Genomic DNA, 18,727 nt, shown 5'->3' on the forward strand with positions numbered 1-18,727 from the left:
TGCAGAATGATTCAGTCTAAGGGTCTGGAAAAGTGAGAGACTGAGCTGATTGTCCACATGGTGGCATTGCGAGATTTTCACTGGGTGTCTGCACAAAGAGCTCCTATAAAGATTCTTGGTACAATCAAAATACTAAAAATATCTTTATCGGCGTATGAGGACTAAAAAAAAAATAAAAAAATAAAAAGAAGAGTTGGTGCATCAAGGTAGAAAACAAGCCCTGGTACGGCATGTTCCAAATGACAAAAAACAAAAGTGATGTGGCGCGTGAGTGGGGGGAAAAAAGGAACACACCTAGGAGAAACGACATAGCATACAACTTTGATAATGGGATGCTCCTTAACTATACTTAAAACAGTAACATGTTCAACAATGCGAGTAGAATCTCTAACAGCACCCTAAATATGAAATGTCACATGAGATCTGTTAACGGCATATACCAAGACACGCTTTGGATGGTAGCTTAGTAATCAAACATCACTGCGAGTTATCCGGACATGGTGAAAAAAAGGGAGAGCAATGCTATAAACGTACTGGCACCAAACAACGATCATTAGTGTATTATACATTAGGATAGGCAAAATACCCCTTGTATTTAAGAGAGTACGCCATCACATGAAATAGACAATGAACAGACAAATGATCGAGGTTGAAATAACGAAATCAAGAAGCTAACGTGCATGGTGGCGCGAGCGAGGAGAAAAAGGGCGTAAATACCTGCGAGTTGTCAAGAAAATATAATGTACTGTGGGGGAAGAGAAAGGCTTGTGTGAGTACAAAAAGCGGGCACATGGACTATCACAGACTCGAGAGGACGACAAAACCAATGTGAACGGTTTAACTCACCGCTTTGCTGGTGATAATTCCGACTCAGCTCGGACGGGTAAGGGTGAAATACCATTCAGAAATGAATCACGTTAAAAGGTGGTAGAGGACGGGCGGTACAGCCGTCTTCACAGTGATCTAAAAGGACAGAAGCAGCGGGAGATAAAGCCTCCGGGTATGCGGTAAACAAGAATCTGGACGGGCAGGCATCGGGTCTTGAAGGAGTGCGGGCTCACCTGTAATCGCGCCAGAGAGACCGGTAGTATCTTCCGTCTTAGTGTGACAGCCAGTGCTGAAGAACACCACACTGTATAGTAGCAGAAGGGGCGGGAAGCTCCTAGCGTGCTTGTTGCAAAAGACTAGAATGCTAACCTAGCAATGCGCGAAACCGGAAGTGGGTGAATTCATCGGTGGAAAGAGAAGTAGGAGAGGTCAATGGAAGAGAATAACGCGTAGAGCGCCTTGGTGCCAATACAAACAAGCATTTACAATGCAATGGTTTTGCCTTTGTTAAAGTTAGAGCTATTGGCATTGCTCTTGACATTATTTTTATTTATGTTTTTTTTAACATAAATAAATGGCATTGTCATTTACAATGCCACTAGCTTTATCTCTCGCAAATGACACACACAAACACCCACAGAGAGCCCCCCAAACACACAGAGCCCCCCACACACACACCCACACAGAGCCCCCCACACACACAACCACACAGAGCCCCCCACACACACAGCCACACAAAGCCCCCCACACACACAGCCACACAAAGCCCCCCACACACACCCACACAGAGCCCTCCACACACACCCACACAGAGCCCCCCCACACACCTTCTGGCCCATTATCTCTTCTCCTCATCAAAATAACTGCCACGCCCCTTTCTTTGTTCTGAAAATGGTAGGTAGCAAGCCATTTCAAATCTAGGGGCCTGTGGCCTAAAGAGAACTTTCTGAGGGCATGGAAAGAACAGCAGCCTCCTTTTTCATGGATGAGCATCCCCTAGCTCGGTTCTTATGCTCCACCTGTCTTTCTTTGATACTTCCTCCATTCTTTCCAAGCAGCATACCATATTACTGACTCAAGGTACACCAAACACAAATAAATAAGGCGCACAACTGCTCACCTGTTCTACATTCTCCACTGTGAAGTCCAGGCCTTGTCGCTGCTCCCTGCGCTCCATGTTGGCCCCCAAAGCCGCACCGCATCCCTGGGGCAGGGACGGGGGCAGTCTGCCCAGGCACAACAGCCTGGCTGGTTTTGGGAGGGGGCACCCCCTTTTGGAGGCTTCCTTATTCTGAGTGCCGGAGCTTTACCAGAGGAGAGTGAGACCCTGGAGGGGCGATTAAAAGGAGCAGTGTCCAGGAGAGGGGTACTCTAGAAAGGAATGGTCAAAGCTCACCCACCGAAGGTAAAAAGGGGTCTATCATTAAAATGAATGGGCAGGGCTCCTGAGAGATGAAAATGATCAACTGCCTGGAAGGATACTAACAGAGGTTGGGAGAGGGTGTTTTCTAAAGATGCAGAGATAGTGCTTCAGGGTTACTTTTGTTGAAGAGATGGCTGTAGCAGACGGTGAATCTTTGTCTGGCAAATGGAGAGTTTTCTGCCTTTAGAAGGGATAGGGGTAGAATCTGTAGGCCCCCAAGGATGGAGGAGGGTGGGGGCTTTAAGGGGAGGCTACCTCTGGTGACTGACATACAGAGCTTTTCACTGGAGGTGGGAATTTAGTGACCGGCCCGTGCACATACTGCAAGGAGTGGGGTGAACCGAGGGTGCCTCGCCACGGGCTGGGAGACGGTCCTGCGGGAGGGGTGACGGCTTCTGACTGCCGGGAGAGAGGCTGCACGGCGCCTGGCTCGGTCCTCCCCGCTCGCCCTGCCCTCCACTCTCCTGCAGCCGCAGCCTGTCACTGACAGCCAGAGCCAGGCACAGGCAGCAGGGAGGCGGGGTCCTGCGGGTGGGACAGGGCTGTCTTCAGCGCTGCCTGCTTGGAGACTGGTCTGTTTAAACCCACCAGGCTAATAAAGCGGTCAGAGTCTCAGACACCCGCCCCTGACCATCAGCTGCGTGGCTGAGATACTCGTCTCTGTCCGTCCGCTGCATAGTTCATTACCGACTGCCCATGCACCGCACTCGACTGCCAGGATCCACGGCATAACTGCCTCTCGTGACACCTAGCCGCCTTGTCAAAAGAGACAAGACTCACTTGGGCAGCAAGGAAATATTTTTATTTTATTTTTTAAAGAGCTGCGAAAATAGAATCGCGATAATTTACCGACAGCGGAAACAATACGTAATAGTTACTGGAGTACGACTGAACAAATCTAAGTACAATTTTCTTCTACTCTAAATGTTGTATTATCACAGTATCTTTTTAGGAAGATGTTTTTTTGTTTCACCCATTCATTTAAAACATTCAGTCACTCATCAGGTGTGTAGGATGGTGCTGAAGCCTGCAAGAGTCAAGGCAGCAAATAACTTAGGAGCCCGTGTAGAAAGAGTAGTAGCCCATGGCTTTGGAGGCGTCTTTGTAGCCGTGACAGGTACTGTGAGGAGAGACGCTGACGATGGGCACACGGACGGGGGAGGGGGGGTGGGGGCGGGAAAGGAACGGCCGGGGGGAGGGGGTGTGGGGGGGGGCGGGAAAGGAACGGCCAGCGGGAGGGGGGGAGCGGGAAAGGAACGGCCAGCGGGAGGGGGGGGCGGGAAAGGAACCGACAGCGGGAGGGGGGACAGGAAAGGAAAGAAACCACTCACCTGGACTTCCTCGGCCGGCGGTCGTCCGCCAAATGGCCCAAACAAACCTCGACGAGCCCAAAAAAAAGCCCCGCCCACCGCTGCATGACGTGGCCAAAAGAGAAAAATTCTCGGGAACGCCCCCGAATCTGGTCCGGCCTTGACGGACAGATCCGGCTCCCAATGGCTAGCCTCCATTTATGGAGCTAGCCAATGGGAGGAGGGGGCGAGGAGGGGGCGGATACCCGACCCCACAGAGAAACATAAGTATTTTGCTAGCGCATGCGTACTTCGTACGCATTTTGCTAGGCAAAACCTAAAAAGGGGACAGAAATGATACAACTTGTTATCGTCCCATATTTTTACTGGATGCCTTCATGAAAGCGGCCGGTAGGATAATTTTAAATAGTTTACAAGAATGGGCAGAGGAGAAGGAAGTGATTTCCAATTTAGAGTACGGGTTTCGGACAGGGAGAGGTACCACAGAACAGGGTCTCAACCTTGCCTTGATAATTGCAAAATACACCGAGGCTAAGAAGGGGGATCTTTTCCTGACGTTCGTTGATCTAAGCTCAGCTTTCGATTGTGTGGATCACGAAAAAATTATGGAGCAACTCAGTGATGTGGGTGTAGACCCCCAGATCCTCCTATTCATTAAGGAATTGTATCGGGTCCGGAAGCTAGGGTACGGTTTGGCAGGGGGTGGAAGTGTTCAACTAAATTCGAAATAAAGAGAGGTGTGAGACAAGGGTGCATTTTAGCAGCCTTTCTCTTCACCCTCAATATTAACAGTATAGGACCGTATCTCAGCGAATTCCAACACGACTATCCAAGGGATGTATGACATTACAACGCATGCTTTTACATCGCATGCCTTTACAACGCGGTTTTTACAACGCAAACCTTTACAATGCATAGCGCTTTGGGGTGCTGGATTGTGAATAGTTTAATTTACTATTCCAACTCCAGTCCCCGTGGACACTAGGGAAGGTGTTGGATAGTAAATTAAACGTATTCCCTATCCTAGAGCGCCCCCCCAGCGCAATGCGTTGTAATGGTTTGCGTTGTAAAAGTTGCGCCGTAAAGGCACTGCGTGGTAAAAGTTGCGTTGTAAAGGATGTTTCCCCTATCCAAGAGTCGGAGACACCCCGATCCCTATCCTCTTGTATGCGGATGATGCCGTAATAATGTCACGGACTAAGATTGGTCTTCAGAGGGCGGTAACAAAATTCGCAACATACATGAATGTAAGAGGGTTAAAAATAAATGTGCCTAAAGCATATACTATGATATGTGGAAGCAGGATAAAGACTATACATGCTATTTTCTTGGGTAAAAACAAGATTGAGCATTCCAACAGATTTTCTGACCTAGGCATCAACTTTGATAAAAATGGGACATGGCAGGCTGCTGCGACCGCAAGAAAATTTGCCTTTTCTAGGGCCCTAGGTGCAGTGGCAAATTTTGCAAAGAAACTGGGAGGGAGACACTATAGGAAAGTAAGGGCGACTTACAGGAGGTATTGGGAGTCACTATAGGAAGGTAAGGGGTCATCATTGGAAGGTAAGGGAGCCTACAGGAGGTATTGGGAGTCATTATAGGAAGGTAAGGGAGCCTTGCAGGAGGTATTGGGAGTCACTATAGGAAGGTAAGGGAGCCTTGCAGGAGCTATTGGGAGTCACTATGGGAAGGGAAGGGGTCATCACTGGAAGGTAAGGAGCCTTACAGGAGGCATTGGGAGTCATTATAGGAAGGTAAGGGGTCATCACCGGAAGGTAAGGGCGCCTACAGGAGGTATTGGGAGTCATTATAGGAAGGTAAGGGGTCATCAACGGAAGGTAAGGGAGCCTACAGGAGGTATTGGGAGTCATTATAGGAAGGTAAGGGGTCATCACCGGAAGGTAAGGGAGCCTACAGGAGGTATTGGGAGTCATTATAGGAAGGTAAGGGAGCCTACAGGAGGTATTGGGAGTCATTATAGGAAGGTAAGGGAGCCTTGCAGGAGGTATTGGGAGTCACTATAGGAAGGTAAGGGAGCCTTGCAGGAGGTATTGGGAGTCATTACAGGAAAGTAAGGGGTCATCAACGGAAGGTAAGGGAGCCTACAGGAGGTATTGGGAGTCATTATAGGAAGGTAAGGGAGCCTACAGGAGATATTGGGAGTCACTGTAGGAAGGTAAGGGGTCATCAACGGAAGGTAAGGGAGCCTACAGGAGGTATTGGGAGTCACTGTAGGAAGGTAAGGGGTCATCAACGGAAGGTAAGGGAGCCTACAGGAGGGATTTGGAGTCATTATAGGAAGGTAAGGGAGCCTTGCAGGAGGTATTGGGAGTCACTATAGGAAGGTAAGGGAGCCTTACAGGAGCTATTGGGTGTCACTATGGGAAGGGAAGGGGTCATTACTGGAAGGTAAGGAGCCTTACAGGAGGCATTGGGAGTCACTATAGGAAGGGAAGGGGTGATCACTGGAAGGTAAGGAGCCTTACAGGAGGCATTGGGAGTCACTATAGGAAGGTAAAGGGTCATCACCGGAAGGTAAGGGCACCTACAGGAGGTATTGGGAGTCACTATAGGAAGGTAAGGGGTTATCAACGTAAGGTAAGGGCGCCAACAGGAGGTATTGGGAGTCACTATAGGAAGGTAAGGGAGCCTTGCAGGAGGTATTGGGAGTCATTATAGGAAAGTAAGGGGTCATCAACGGAAGGTAAGGGAGCCTACAGGAGGTATTGGGAGTCATTATAGGAAGGTAAGGGAGCCTACAGGAGGTATTGGGAGTCACTGTAGGAAGTTAAGGGGTCATCAACGGAAGGTAAGGGAGCCTACAGGAGGTATTGGGAGTCACTGTAGGAAGGTAAGGGGTCATCAACGGAAGGTAAGGGAGCCTACAGGAGGGATTTGGAGTCATTATAGGAAGGTAAGGGAGCCTTGCAGGAGGTATTGGGAGTCACTATAGGAAGGTAAGGGAGCCTTGCAGGAGCTATTGGGTGTCACTATGGGAAGGGAAGGGGTCATCACTGGAAGGTAAGGAGCCTTACAGGAGGCATTGGGAGTCACTATAGGAAGGGAAGGGGTGATCACTGGAAGGTAAGGAGCCTTACAGGAGGCATTGGGAGTCACTATAGGAAGGTAAAGGGTCATCACCGGAAGGTAAGGGCACCTACAGGAGGTATTGGGAGTCACTATAGGAAGGTAAGGGGTTATCAACGTAAGGTAAGGGCGCCTACAGGAGGTATTGGGAGTCACTATAGGAAGGTGAGGGAGCCTTGCAGGAGGTATTGGAAGTCACTATAGGAAGGTAAGGGGTCATCAACGGAAGGTAAGGGAGCCTACAGGAGGTATTGGGAGTCATTATAGGAAGGTAAGGGAGCCTTGCAGGAGGTATTGGGAGTCACTATAGGAAGGTAAGGGAGCCTTGCAGGAGGTATTGGAAGTCACTATAGGAAGGTAAGGGGTCATCAACGGAAGGTAAGGGAGCCTACAGGAGGTATTGGGAGTCACTATAGGAAGGTAAGGGGTCATCACCGGAAGGTAAGGGAGCCTTACAGGAGGTATTGGGAGTCATTATAGGAAGGTAAGGGAGCCTTGCAGGAGGTATTGGGAGTCATTATAGGAAGGTGAGGGAGCCTTGCAGGAGCTATTGGGAGTCACTATGGGAAGGTAAGGGATCATCACCGGAAGGTAAGGGTGCCTACAGGAGGTATTGGGAGTCATTATAGGAAGGTAAGGGCGCCTTGCAGGAGGTATTGGGAGTCACTATAGGAAGGTAAGGGATCATCAATGGAAGGTAAGGGAGCCTACAGGAGGCATTGGGAGTCACTATAGGAAGGTAAGGGGTCATTAACGGAAGGTAAGGGCGCCTTACAGGAGGTATTGGGAGTCACTATAGGAAGGTAAGGGTGCCTTACAGGAGGTATTGGGAGTCACTATAGGAAGGTAAGGGGTCATCAACGGAAGGTAAGGGCACCTTACAGGAGGTATTGGGAGTCACTGTAGGAAGGTAAGGGGTCATCAACGGAAGGTAAGGGAGCCTACAGGAGGGATTTGGAGTCATTATAGGAAGGTAAGGGAGCCTTGCAGGAGCTATTGGGAGTCACTATGGGAAGGTAAGGGATCATCACCGGAAGGTAAGGGTGCCTACAGGAGGTATTGGGAGTCATTATAGGAAGGTAAGGGCGCCTTGCAGGAGGTATTGGGAGTCACTATAGGAAGGTAAGGGATCATCAATGGAAGGTAAGGGAGCCTACAGGAGGCATTGGGAGTCACTATAGGAAGGTAAGGGGTCATCAACGGAAGGTAAGGGCGCCTTACAGGAGGTATTGGGAGTCACTATAGGAAGGTAAGGGTGCCTTACAGGAGGTATTGGGAGTCACTATAGGAAGGTAAGGGGTCATCAACGGAAGGTAAGGGCACCTTACAGGAGGTATTGGGAGTCACTGTAGGAAGGTAAGGGGTCATCAACGGAAGGTAAGGGAGCCTACAGGAGGTATTGGGAGTCACTGTAGGAAGGTAAGGGGTCATCAACGGAAGGTAAGGGAGCCTACAGGAGGGATTTGGAGTCATTATAGGAAGGTAAGGGAACCTTGCAGGAGGTATTGGGAGTCACTATAGGAAGGTAAGGGAGCCTTGCAGGAGCTATTGGGTGTCACTATGGGAAGGGAAGGGGTCATCACTGGAAGGTAAGGAGCCTTACAGGAGGCATTGGGAGTCACTATAGGAAGGGAAGGGGTGATCACTGGAAGGTAAGGAGCCTTACAGGAGGCATTGGGAGTCACTATAGGAAGGTAAAGGGTCATCACCGGAAGGTAAGGGCACCTACAGGAGGTATTGGGATTCACTATAGGAAGGTAAGGGGTTATCAACGTAAGGTAAGGGCGCCTACAGGAGGTATTGGGAGTCACTATAGGAAGGTAAGGGAGCCTTGCAGGAGGTATTGGAAGTCACTATAGGAAGGTAAGGGGTCATCAACGGAAGGTAAGGGAGCCTACAGGAGGTATTGGGAGTCATTATAGGAAGGTAAGGGAGCCTTGCAGGAGGTATTGGGAGTCACTATAGGAAGGTAAGGGAGCCTTGCAGGAGGTATTGGAAGTCACTATAGGAAGGTAAGGGGTCATCAACGGAAGGTAAGGGAGCCTACAGGAGGTATTGGGAGTCACTATAGGAAGGTAAGGGGTCATCACCGGAAGGTAAGGGAGCCTTACAGGAGGTATTGGGAGTCATTATAGGAAGGTAAGGGAGCCTTGCAGGAGGTATTGGGAGTCATTATAGGAAGGTGAGGGAGCCTTGCAGGAGCTATTGGGAGTCACTATGGGAAGGTAAGGGATCATCACCGGAAGGTAAGGGTGCCTACAGGAGGTATTGGGAGTCATTATAGGAAGGTAAGGGCGCCTTGCAGGAGGTATTGGGAGTCACTATAGGAAGGTAAGGGATCATCAATGGAAGGTAAGGGAGCCTACAGGAGGTATTGGGAGTCATTATAGGAAGGTAAGGGAGCCTTGCAGGAGGTATTGGGAGTCACTATAGGAAGGTAAGGGAGCCTTGCAGGAGGTATTGGAAGTCACTATAGGAAGGTAAGGGGTCATCAACGGAAGGTAAGGGAGCCTACAGGAGGTATTGGGAGTCACTATAGGAAGGTAAGGGGTCATCACCGGAAGGTAAGGGAGCCTTACAGGAGGTATTGGGAGTCATTATAGGAAGGTAAGGGAGCCTTGCAGGAGGTATTGGGAGTCATTATAGGAAGGTGAGGGAGCCTTGCAGGAGCTATTGGGAGTCACTATGGGAAGGTAAGGGATCATCACCGGAAGGTAAGGGTGCCTACAGGAGGTATTGGGAGTCATTATAGGAAGGTAAGGGCGCCTTGCAGGAGGTATTGGGAGTCACTATAGGAAGGTAAGGGATCATCAATGGAAGGTAAGGGAGCCTACAGGAGGTATTGGGAGTCATTATAGGAAGGTAAGGGAGCCTTGCAGGAGGTATTGGAAGTCACTATAGGAAGGTAAGGGGTCATCAACGGAAGGTAAGGGAGCCTACAGGAGGTATTGGGAGTCACTATAGGAAGGTAAGGGGTCATCACCGGAAGGTAAGGGAGCCTTACAGGAGGTATTGGGAGTCATTATAGGAAGGTAAGGGAGCCTTGCAGGAGGTATTGGGAGTCATTATAGGAAGGTGAGGGAGCCTTGCAGGAGCTATTGGGAGTCACTATGGGAAGGTAAGGGATCATCACCGGAAGGTAAGGGTGCCTACAGGAGGTATTGGGAGTCATTATAGGAAGGTAAGGGCGCCTTGCAGGAGGTATTGGGAGTCACTATAGGAAGGTAAGGGATCATCAATGGAAGGTAAGGGAGCCTACAGGAGGCATTGGGAGTCACTATAGGAAGGTAAGGGGTCATCAACGGAAGGTAAGGGCGCCTACAGGAGGTATTGGGAGTCACTATAGGAAGGTAAGGGTGCCTTACAGGAGGTATTGGGAGTCACTATAGGAAGGTAAGGGGTCATCAACGGAAGGTAAGGGCACCTTACAGGAGGTATTGGGAGTCACTATAGGAAGGTAAGGGTGCCTTACAGGAGGTATTGGGAGTCACTATAGGAAGGTAAGGGCGCCTTACAGGAGGTATTGGGAGTCACTATAGGAAGGTAAAATCGCCTACAGGAGGTATTGGGAGACACTATAGGAAGGTAAGGGGTCATGACCGGAAGGAAAGGGGTCATGACCGGAAGGAAAGGGGTCATGACCGGAAGGTAAGGACGCGTACAGGAGGTATTGGTGGTTATATGCAGGCCTAGGAGTCCCTGTAGGAAGGCATGGGGGCTTACAGAAGGTCAGAGGGCTCCTACAGAAAGCTATAGGATCTCCTAAAGGAATCCGGGGGGGGGGGCACTGAAAATGCAACTGAGAGGTCATAATACCCAGTCAGAGGGGCTCCATGGCGGTCTGGGGGCAGTGATAAAGCAGGCTGGTTGCAGGGGGCAGGGGTCATGGCCGGACAGCAGGTATCACTGCAGGGACGCGGTGGGGGCATGAGGGGACAGTGTGGGGTTTCTCACCTGACATCTTCCCAGCTGACTCCCTTCAAGCCTTCTTCGGGGGGGGGGGAGGTCTCCCCCGAGCTGCACCGCCTCAGAAGTCTGCTGGTCCCCGAGGAGTCCACCCGTGGCCTCTCAGTGGGAGCTGGAGGTATAGCGCCTCGTCCGCCTCAAGAGTGCTCAGGGAGGGGCAGCGCTGTAAGTGCCACGTGCACCCAGTGACCCCTGGACACCTCCAGGACGGATAGCGCCTTCTCCACGTGAGAGGCGCTCACAGGAAGGCCAGCGGCTCGACAACCCCGGGGCTTGGCGGCAGGCAGCACGGCAGATAGCGCCTCGACTTCCGCCAGGTTTGCACAGAGAGCAGGAAAGATGGTGCCTCGTGTTCCTCAAGGGTTTACGACAAAGAGCAGGACAGGTAGCGCCTTGTTAACCCCTCAAGGCTTTGCAGCACATGGCAGATAGTCCCTTGTCATCCTCAAGGCTTCATGACATGGTGCAGACAGAGCAGATAGCGCCTCGACATCCTCAGGAGATGCGCCTCCTCATTACCCACCATTACCCACCGTAAGCTTGGCGGTGCCTTGTCTGCCTCAAGACTTCTAGGCGCACACCAGGGTGTGTAGCGCCTCCTCTAGGAAGATCAGGGTAGATAGCGCCTCGTGCACTCGCCTCTGGTCTCACCAGAAGCTCGAGATGCTTTGCTAATGTTCCCTCGTCTGCCGAGGATGTGCGAAGGCCACAGGTCAAGGGTGAAAGGGCGGGTGGGGGAGCTCCACTTGAACCATTACAGCAGGAGGCGGATCGAGGCCACAGAGACAAGAAGGTGTGAAGAAGGCGCTGCATGGATGCGTGAGACTTCAGGGCGCCTCGCAGCTTTCGGCCGTGAAGACGAGCCGGTGCCACGCAGCAGGCCACTTCTTGCAGAAGGGAAAGCTTCCAAAGGTGGACAGACAGACAGACAACAACGGAACTGCTTTACTACAAGAAGGTTTCCAACTTTAACACTGATCCCAAAATCTAAAGCGCTTTGATATAGCTCCCCCTGAAAAGGTTCTAAACATATTCATGTGTGAAAGGCATGAACTATGAGTAACGCGTGCGTAAAATGTTATTCATTAAATAATTACCATTGAAGCAAAACATTCCCACCCTTTGTAAATTGCTTTTATTAGGTCTAATGTTGCAATGCTGGTCGGCGCATTTAGTGCCACGAAGCCTCGAGGAATGTGATAAAACTTATGTTGCCCATAAATCAACCTGATGTGAATAAAAAAGCGTTTTTTTAGGCTGTGCTCTCTTCAGGTCTGCGGAGCCAATGTTAAGAAAAGAAAGACACACACAAATAGAGTGAAACAAACTCGAAACATACATTATATCTTCCTTTAAGGAACGGCCGGGGGGAAGGGGGTGGGGGGGCGGGAAAGGAACGGCCAGTGGGGGGGGAGCGGGAAAGGAACAGCCAGCGGGAGGGGGGGGGCGGGAAAGGAACGGCCAGTGGGAGGGGGGGAGCGGGAAAGGAACGGCCAGCAGGGGGGGGGGCGGGAAAGGAACCGACAGCGGGAGGGGGGACAGGAAAGGAAAGAAACCACTCACCTGGACTTCCTCGGCCGGCGGTCGGCCGCCAAATGGCCCAAACAAACTTCGACGAGCCCAAAAAAAAGCCCCGCTCACCGCTGCATGACGTGGCCAAAAGAGAAAAATTCTCGGGAACGCCCCCGAATCTGGTCCGGCCTTGACGGACAGATCCGGCTCCCAATGGCTAGCCTCCATTTATGGAGCTAGCCAATGGGAGGAAGGGTCGGATACCCGACCCAACAGAGAAACATAAGGATTTTGAACGCCCCCGAATCTGGTCCGGCCTTGACGGACAGATCCGGCTCCCAATGGCTAGCCTCCATTTATGGAGCTAGCCAATGGGAGGAGGGGGCGGATACCCGACCCAACAGAGAAACATAAGGATTTTGCTAGCGCATGCGTACTTCATACGCATTGCCAAGCAAAACCTAAAAAGGAGTGAGGATGTTTAGAGTGGCAATGATCATAGTGAACAGTAAAACCAAACGCTGTGGGTGCATACATGAAAATAAGGGACAGAAAAGTATAGAGGATATGGAAACGAAGGCAACGAATGTTAAACAGAAGGTATCAGAGAAAGAGCAGCAAATTACATACACATAATATATCTGATGCATATAAAAAGAAGTCCTAAAACATGAGCAAGAAAAATAGCCAGGTAATTAATACATTGTATCATTATCCAGATTAAAGAGTCCCACATCGGATCACAAGGAAAGACCTACCGCAGAAGCAGTGTAAAGTGCTTCATTTTCAGACAGTTATCAGTAAGCACCGGCACTCTGACAAATCTCATCTCCTTCAAGTATACCTCAAGAGTGTTACTTTTCTGAATTCTTCTGGGTCTTTTTCAGCAGAACTCTACTAGTATCTGAGGCCTGCTCAACAAGATCCAGTCTGAAGTACTCATGATAAAATGGCATTTTCTTCACTTCCATTGAAGCCCCTCTTAACAAGTTTTGGGTTTGGCACTCTGGCAGGTCTTAGACCTGCCAGAGTGCCTGTTATGAGGGTGGCTAGTGTGTGTTTTTTATCTCCATGCCCTAGGCGTTTGGCCAACCGTGTACGCTTGTTTGCCAGCCAATCAGTGGAGTGGCTATTCAACGCCACAACTCACCCGTACTAAAGAAATATCCAATTGTTTGCTGTCTCTGTTTTGGTGGCAGCTATTAAAATGAACATTCACTACAATATATATTTAGAAATCTAACTTGTAGTTCTGAAATTGAAAATATCTAATTATCAACTAAAGTTATTGGCAACGTGTCATACTTGTATTCAGTCACTGAGAAATTAATGCTAAACGAAACAAGAGATGTGTGCCTCTTATTTTCTGTGTCTGGTGCGTAGAAACCCAAACACTGAAGAATGGGAGGAATGACATTGGGCTTCCTTACACAACCTATGAGGACCTTCAAGCAAGGGACTCCTGGTTATATATTCTGAGCACTGACATTTTCTGGCTGGTAATATTGTGATCCTCCAGATTTAGGGATTCCCCCCAAAGAGGACAATGCATGTCACACCTCGTTCAGAGAAAAGGAGAACTGACAGATATGTCTCTCACTCTCCTCTATAATGAGTTAGGCTCATTCAGATTTAGAGTGTTGTGTTGTCAAAAACGCTACCAGTCCCTCTTTTATGTTGGTAGATTTATGCGTGCACAATCCTTACCCTTATCTTTAAACAGTAGACACACACAGTTGTTAGTATTTTTCTGGTTGCACGTTTTTCATTACAAAGAAGGCTAGTGCTTCACAGAGAACTTGAAGAGCTGTTGTGAGCCAGGGCTGGTGTTTGCATGACAACAAGTCTTCCAGAGGTAAGGAGGATTACCTCAAGTCTGCTAAAATTGCTGGAGAAGCAGTGCATCTTCCTCAATCAATCAATCACTGCATTTCTAAAGCGCGCTACAAACCCGTGAGGGTCTCAAGGCGCTGGGGGGGGGAAGAGGGTGCTACAGATCGAAGAGCCAGGTCTTGAGAAGTCTGCTGAAGACCAGCAGGTCCTGAGTCTGTCGTAGGCTGGTAGGGAGAGCGTTCCAGGTCTTGGTGTTGAGGTAGGAGAAGGATCTGCCGCCAGCGGTGGTTTTTCAGATACGATGGACTGTGACGAGGGTGAGGTTGGCTGAGCCGAGGCTTCGGGTGGGGATGTGGAAGCTGAGTCGGTTGATCAGGTATGTACGTACGGTGTTGTGTAGTGCTTTGTGTGCATGGATGAGGAGTTTGAAGGTGATCCTCTTGTTGACGGGGAGCCAGTGCAGGCCTCTCAGGTGGGGTGTGATGTGGCTGCATCGGGGGACGTCGAGGATCAGACGTGCCGAGGCGTTCTGGATTCGTTGTAGTCGTCTCAGGAGCTTGGTTGTTGTTCCTGAGTAGAGGGCGTTCCCGTAGTCTAGTCTGCTGGTGATGAGGGCCTGGGTGACGGTTTTTCTCGTGTCGGGAGGAATCCACTTGAAGATCCTGCGGAGCATTCGGAGGGTGTTGAAGCAGGATGCGGAGACGGCGTTGACTTGCCTGGTCATGGAGAGGGTGGAGTCTAGGATGACCCCCAGGTTGTGTGCGCGGTCTGTGGGTTCCGGGGTTGTGCCTAGCGATGTGGGCCACCAAGAGTCATCCCAGGCTGATGGGGTGGGTCAGAGAATGAGGACCTCCGTCTTGTCTGAATTCAGCTTCAGTCTGCTGTCCTTCATCCAGTCGGCTACGGCCTTCATTCCTCTGTGGAGGTTGGCTTTGGCGGTGTGGGGGCCTTCGGTGAGGGATATGATCAGCTGGGTGTCGTCAGCGAAGAAGATGATGTTGAGGTTATGTTGTCGTGCGACGCGTGCGAGCGGTTCCATGTAGATATTGAACAGCGTCGGGCTGAGGGAGGATCCCTGTGGGACGCCGCAGATGATCTCGGTGGTTTTCGAGCGGAAGGGTGGTAGGCGGACGCTCTGGGTTCTGCCGGAGAGGAAGGCAGTGGTCCAGGCTAGGGCCTTCTCTTGGATTCCGGCGTCGTGGAGGCGTGCTGATAGGGTGCGGTGGCAGACTGTGTCAAAGGCAGCTGATAGGTCCAGGAGGATGAGGGCGGCTGTTTCTCCTTTATCCATCAGGATCCTGATGTCGTCAGTGGCGGCGATGAGGGCGGTCTCGGTGCTGTGGTTGCTGCGGAAACCGGATTGTGAAGGGTCTAGGATGTTGTTGTATTTGAGGTAGTGGGTTAACTGTTTGTTGACAATCTGCTCTGTCACTTTTGCCGGGAACGGGAGCAGGGAGATGGGCCGGAAGTTCTTGAGGTCCTTGGGGTCCACCTTGGGTTTCTTCAGAAGGGCGTTGATCTCGGCATGCTTCCAGCTTTCCGGGAAGGTTGCTGTCTCGAAGGAACTGTTGATTGTTTTCCGGAGGTGGGGCGCGATGGTTGTGCTGGCTTTGTTGAAGACGTGGTGAGGGCAGGGGTCGGATGGGGATCCGGAGTGGATGAAGTTCATGGTTTTGATGGTGTCTTCGTCGCTGACGTTGGTCCTGGCGGTCAGGCCACTGGTTCGGGTAGTGGTCGCGGGGGTGGTGGACTCGGTGGTGGGTGTGGGGGTCTCAGAGTTGAAGCTGTCGTGCATGTCGGTGATCTTGCGGTGAAAGAAGGTGGACAGGGAGTCAAACAGGTCTTGTGAAGGTGGGATGTCGTTGATGTTGGAACTGGGGTTGGAGAGTTCTTTCACGATGCTGAAGAGCTCTTTGGTGTTGTGTGCGTGGTTGTCTAGGCGGTCCTTGAAGGCGGTCCTCTGGCGGTCCTGATGAGTTGGTGGTGTCTGCGGGTGGCGCTCTTGTGGGCTGTGTGGCTGTCTGGTGTTCGGTCGTGGAGCCATTTTTTCTCCAGCTTCCGACAGGTGCTCTTGGAGATCCAGAGGTCTTCGGTAAACCAGGCGGCTTTCTTGTTGGTGTGGTTGGTTGTGGAGGTCTTGAGAGGGGCGAGGGTGTTGGCGCAGTCGTTGATCCACTGTTTGAGGTTGGTTGCGGCGGTGTTGGGGTCGGTGGGGTCGGCGGGTGGTCTCATGGTGAGGGTGGTGGTCAGTTGGTCCTTGGTGACCTTGCCCCAGCAGCGGCGTGGCAGCTGTTTGGTGCGGTGTGTGTGGGGGTTTCCTAAAGGTGAAGTGGACGCATCTGTGGTTGGTCCAGTGGGGTTCGATGGTGTGGTTAAAGGAGACGTGGGGGCTTGTGGAGAAGTTGGGGTCCAGCGTGTGTCCGGCGGCATGGGTGGGTGTCGTCACGAGCTGTTTGAGTCCGAGGTTTGCGATCAGGGCGATGGAGTTGGCGTTGTTGTTGTTCCCGAGGTGGAAGTTCAGGTCCCCGAGGAGGATGTAGTCCGTGGAAGCGAGGGCGTGGGTGCTGATGAGGTCGGCGATGGTGTCGCTGAACTGTGGTCTTGGTCCGGGTGGTCTGTAGACGAGTGTTCCTCGGAGGGTCGTGTTGGGGTCGGTGTGGATCTGGAAGTGCATGTGCTCGGCAGCGGTGATGGTGTCGTCAGTGCTGGTCGAGACTCTGAGGGTGTCCTTGTGGATGATGGCGATTCCCCCTCCAACTCCGTTGGTGCGGTCTCTGCGGGTGATCTTGTAGCTCTGTGGGATGGCTATGGCGATGTCTGGTGCCGAGGTGGGGTTGAGCCAGGTCTCCGTCAGGAAGGCCCCGTCGGGGGCGGTAGAGTCTAGGAGGTCCCAGAGTTCGATGGCGTGCTTGCGAGCGGAGCGGGTGTTGAGGAGGATGCAGCAGAGGTGGTTGGGATCTTTGGTTGGTGGTTTGGTGGGCTGGATGCTGGTGAATCTGCAGTTCCGGCAGGCGAAGGGCCCTTGGGTGCGCTTCGGGGTGGCCCGGTAGCAGGGGTAGTCTCGTCCGGTGTGGAGTGCGTGGAGGGTGTAGGAGTCATAGCGCAGTCTGGCGTTGCGGGAGGCGTGGGGTCCAGGGTTGTGGCCCTGGGCGCGGTCCAGGCGCGGAATTCGGCGCGCCAGCAGCGCGGCCGCTGCGCGGCCTCCATATGAGGGTCAGAGGGAGGGAGGAGCAGCTGGGAGCGGGGCGGCCAATGGGGGGCAGGGGGGCGGGCCGCAGGGACGCAGCGGCGGGAAAAAAACGGCGAGGAGAGGGAAGGCGGGGGAAAAGGAGAGGGGCACGGGGCAGAACGGGCACAGAAGAAGGATGGACAGTGGGCACAAACCAGGAAAGGAAACAAACAGCAGCAGAGCACGGGGCAAAACGGGCACAGGGATACAGAAGATAAGAGGGCAGGGAGCACAAAAACGAGGAAGGAACCAACAGCAGCGGAGCAGACCTCAGGGGTCACAGGTCACACAGGGGGCTGTGAGCACAACGAGGAAGGAACCGACAGCAGCAGAGCAGACCACAGGGGTCACAGGTCACACAGGGGGCTGCGTGGCGGTGAGGGGAGCGACCTGCCTGGTGCCAGGGTCAGATGTCCTAGTGAGTATAAGCATGCCTGCCTACTCAGAGTGGGAAGGAGAGTGTCTCGCTCTGCAAGAGGAATGACTGTCCAGGAGGAGAAGCCAAGCTGTGCTCCCGGTGTAAGAACCCAACCTGAGTCTTGAAGGGTCGTCTGGTCTCCCTGAGTGCCTTTCAAATCGTGAACCCCATAAACAAACTTTGAACCCAGCAAAGATGTGCCGTCTGGCAACCTGCAGCATGCCTGAATGATAGGCACTGCCGCCACCGACGAGTTGTGTAATCCATAACGAGCTGTTGCTGCTGAAGCATGAGGTTTGCCTACAAGTGGGGCCTGCAACTGCCAAAGACAAGCAAATGTTATTCCTGCTCGCTGTGCTACTATAAGAAGTGGTGCAAGGAGAAAGAGTGAAGCCACCACCGCGATCGAGTAACGCCTCAGAGCACGTCGACAGTGTGCGCGACACATGCACCAAACAGCAGTTGACAAGGCATGTCCCTGCTGAGCAGGTAATACTATGCCTGACCTCCAAAGACTGAAAGACTGTATCGCGAATGGTCCAAGATAATCATGCAGTAGGAAGTTATCCTTACCATTGAGACTCTGGGCCTAGGAGCTGTTTGGACTGACCCACAAGTTGTCAATTCAGCCACCGCTTAATGAACTTGCACTTTGCTTAATCGTGCATAGATTCAAATTGCAGAGAAGTCACTACATTGGGGTACACTATAGATTGGGCCAGAGGGTCCCAATAAGGGTGTAATGCTTCTTTAAGAGTCCATGGGTAAGACCGTTTGACTTAGTTGCTGTCCCTCTTTATAATTGTGTAGTATTCCTTTCTGCTGCACTATTAAAAATACTTTCTGTTTACTGTAAAAAAAAAAAGCACTTTTAGTGGCGGCGGCTAGATCTAAATCACGCAAGATATACCAGGCTTTTCCGAATGAATTGTATTTTTAAAAACTTTTTAAACACTTTTTTAGCCCTAATATCACGTTACATGAACTTGATTGGTATGGAACTGTTTAATAATTTTTTATTTGTATAAAAAATGTTTTTATTCTCTTTGTATGATTTTTAACTAAATCGAATAAAGATCTTTTGACTGACTGACAAAGCACTGGTCTAGACAGTGGTTTAT

At 51.3% G+C, this 18,727-nt stretch overlaps 1 protein-coding gene across 1 annotated transcript in view; it reads right to left on the reverse strand.

Annotated features, from left to right (window-relative positions):
- Positions 1 to 18,727, reverse strand: part of BOK (BCL2 family apoptosis regulator BOK) — a 332,157-nt gene that overhangs the window by 299,666 nt on the left and 13,764 nt on the right. The window lies entirely within an intron of this gene.

This window comes from Lissotriton helveticus, chromosome 11, assembly GCF_964261635.1.
Source record: "Lissotriton helveticus chromosome 11, aLisHel1.1, whole genome shotgun sequence".
NCBI classification, from domain to species: domain Eukaryota; kingdom Metazoa; phylum Chordata; class Amphibia; order Caudata; family Salamandridae; genus Lissotriton; species Lissotriton helveticus.